This window comes from Macadamia integrifolia, chromosome 1 (genome assembly GCF_013358625.1).
Source record: "Macadamia integrifolia cultivar HAES 741 chromosome 1, SCU_Mint_v3, whole genome shotgun sequence".
In the NCBI taxonomy this organism is placed as follows: domain Eukaryota; kingdom Viridiplantae; phylum Streptophyta; class Magnoliopsida; order Proteales; family Proteaceae; genus Macadamia; species Macadamia integrifolia.
The window spans coordinates 29,768,691-29,772,458 of NC_056557.1; positions in this window are offsets into that span (position 1 = coordinate 29,768,691).

Consider the following 3,768-nt stretch of genomic DNA (forward strand, 5'->3'; position numbering starts at 1 on the left):
AACTGTTGCCACATGACCCCTCCTACGGTTATTTGTCCAAGCAAACTTCTTGCCCTGAGAAGGGACAGAAAGCAACTCACAAACATCTACCATGGCCTAAATTCCGCTGCCGACCTAAGATTAAAAGCACTAGTGCCTCTTTTCTCATAAGAAGCTAAGGTAGCATTAATGTCCCCAATTACTGACCAGGGCATTAAAGCAGACACCTGAAACTCCAACTCTAACCACAAACTACGACGATTGGCCTTGAAAGAACTAGCATGCACAAAGGAAAAACCCACACTACTCCCAGACCAATCAAAGACAACTGACATATGCTTCTCAGACATAGCCACTACCACAGGGCGCCTATGACCAAACTTCCAGATTATCCATAAATTTGGAGCTTTCCCATCCCTCTCATTATGCAAAAAATCCACAACATAGCCCAATTTACTAAAAAATAAAGAAGGAAATTTACACACTTGAACCATGGGCTCAGCCAAACATAACACATCTGGAGAGTACTCCCTCAACATCAAGCGTAAGGCACCGATTCTCCCTGCCTTCCTGACCCCCCTAATATTCCAATACATGACCCTCATGGATCACAAATTAGAAGAGTGGTTTTTGTCAGACTTTTTAGCCTGACCTACCTTCTTCTTTTTCTGCTTTCCTCCTACCATCGAACCTCCAACTTCCTTCTCCATTGCCACTGCCGCCCTGTCCACAGCCCTGTCAGCGCATCCAGAGAAATCTAACGGAAATTAACCCCACCGATTAAAGCAAATCGGAAAATCTGTCTCTTTGATTCATAATCTCTCTGTGGAATCACTACCCGCCGAATATTCCCAGCCTGAATGGGATCCGAAAGGGAATCCATGGCTGGCTAGGATGATTTCCCTAAAGCCTTCGCGTAGGAACGGTGCAGGCCAACACTCTCTTTGCTATTATCCAGTGGAGGAACCTGTGGCCCTCAATCCACACCCTCCTGAGCCATCTTCAACTGCAGTCCAATACTCTTGTCCAAAGTTGGATTGAAATTGACTCACAATCACTACTACATGACAAATATCTGGCTTGGTATATATCATGGCATACATGGTACTTCCTACTACCAAAGTATAAGGAATTTTCGTCATTACTCAATGTCCTCAACATCAGAGGACAGTATGCATTAGACAGAGTGATCACACGCTTGAAGAATGTCCTTTCTTGGAATCCAAAATGCAGAATTTGTCCAGTAGTTTGTCAGTATAAGCGGATTGTGAAAAGCTTAACATACTATTATTTTAATCTCTAACAAGCTTAATTTCTAGGATGTAGCTGGCTTTGCAAAGGTCTTCTATTGAGAAAGTCTTGGAGAACTACAATTCACAAATAACACTAGAAAGAAAATTGCACTCTTATTGACTTGCTTGTAAATCTATGGTTCATCAATGTTTTAATTAAACCCACATGATTTGATGATCTGATTAAAATGGATGGTCCAGCTCCTGGAAGACTATTTGAGACCACAGATATATTTCAAAAGCTTGCAAATTTTGAATTCTTCCTTTGAAGAAGCAAACCCCTCTAGTTGATGCATATATATGACTTCATCTATATGTCCGTCTAAGAAACCAGTTTATATATCCATTTGCATGATCTTATAGTCCACGTTTGCAACAATTGACAATAGAATTCGAATAGAATTAATCATCTATTGGTGAAAAAGTCTTATCACGTTAATAAGTGTAAGATATCATCCAATACCGGTTGGGCAGAAAGTGGTGTAGTTTTTAGTGATCCCAACAAATAAGAGATTAATTCCTTGCAATCAGATTCGATAATAAGTTGCTTAATGCTATCAGAAAGTTCCTCTAACAAACTATTAGAATGCGATTGAATGTAGCCTTGGCAAGGCAAACTTGACCGCAACAATTTCTGATAATAATACCCCACTAGCCTTGATCACAATCATATCCCAAGGATCAATCGTTGTTCAACTTAGAGAAGGGATGTTAAGGGGCATCCAAAACCTGATCTATGGGTTGAGCTTATTGCCATCCATGTTGTAGGTGTTCCGGGACTTATGGTAGGACGCTTCTCATGAGAAGAGGGGGCTACCAAATTTTAGCATTGGAGCTGCTACAGAGTTCCAATCGATGATTGATGCATGCTCCATGATAGTGATTCCCTCATAGTGACCAAAGTTCATCTGAACCAATAACCGTAGAAGGGGTAATGTCTCTATTGTACTTGATAGAGGTCTTTGTAATGACGCTTGGCTAACTTTTTCCAGGACTGTGCTTAAACTGTGATGCAAAGAATGCCATCAAATCATGCCCCAATTTTAATCACTTCTGAGGAGGTCCCAAAGCCAGTGAATTGCTCCTTCCGCTTGCATAGGTTTTGGATAGAAGAGCAATATTTTCTGGAGATGGTTAGTGACTTATGGTATCGGCCCATATCAGGTTCAGCAGTGTGGGTTTTGTCCCAAAAATTAAAAAGGCTGAAGAATTGCATGCGTGCTTGGTCGAGAAATACGTTCCTAATTTTGAGATTGAGCTAGTTAAAGCAATGGAGGCGTTGGAGAAATTGAGACTCAAGGTATGAATGATGCCCTCTTCAATAGCGAAGCAGATGCGAAGACCTCATACCTTAAAGCTCTTCAAAACCACAAGAAGTTGTCGAGATTGAGGTGGATTAGCTAGGGTGATAGGAACTTAAAGTTTTTCCACATGTACATAAAAATAAGAAGGGTTAAAAATACCATCAGAAGAATTTTAAAAAAAATTGATGGTTCTCAGTGACTAGAAGGGAAGAGATTGCAGACTATATGATTCAGTACTATGAGGAGTTCGATAGAGTATCCCGTGGTCGAACAACAATAGCCTGTTGGACTTTATTCCAAAGGTGATTGACGAGTGGATCTTCTTACTCTGGACTGGATCCCTGGAAGAGTTGAAATCAAGAAAGCAATGTGGGATCTTGAATCAGATGGCTCATTGGCCCTGATGATTTCCCTGGGGCATTTTTTAGGCACTTCTAGGAAATTATTTCAGAGGATGTTTGCAGAGTGATCAAGGAGTTTTTTGTGTCTGGGGAGATGCTGAGGGGGATTAACAATAATTTTCTATTCCCGATCTCGAAAATCAAAGTGGCAGAGACTCTTGCAGGTACCACCCCATGGAATTATTTTTGTAAAATCTTGTCAAAGATCCTAGCTACAAGATGTCTTCCCTTCTCCCTAGATTAATTTCTGAAAAGCAGGGAGCTTTCCAAAAGGGGAAAGTATTCACTCTAATATTTTTATATCATCAGAGTTGGCAAATATCATGTTTGAGTCTACGAAAGGAGGTGGGATGGGGATAAAAATTGATATTCAGAAAGTGTATGACACCATCTCGTGGCTGTTTATTTTTCAAGTTCTACGGAAATTTGGGTTTACTGAGAAGTGGGTAATGTGGATAAGGGAGATATCAGCATCGTCTCGAATTTCTATCTCGCTCAATGGCAGACCGGTAGGATATTTTGGAATGGAAAGGGGACTAAGGCAAGGTGATCCGGTTTCACCTATCTTACTTATTTTAGTTGAGGAGGTGTTATGTAGAGGCATTCATAGGCTTATTCAAGGGAACAAAATCAAACCCCTACATGGGCCACATGGCGCAATAGTCCCTGGTCATCTTTATGAATGCATCTCTAAGGTATGTTAACAATCAAGATATCGGGATTGGACTTGTCAATCGATTCATAACCTTTTGAGCACAATCGATACATATTCGAACCCCCTTTATGTGCAGG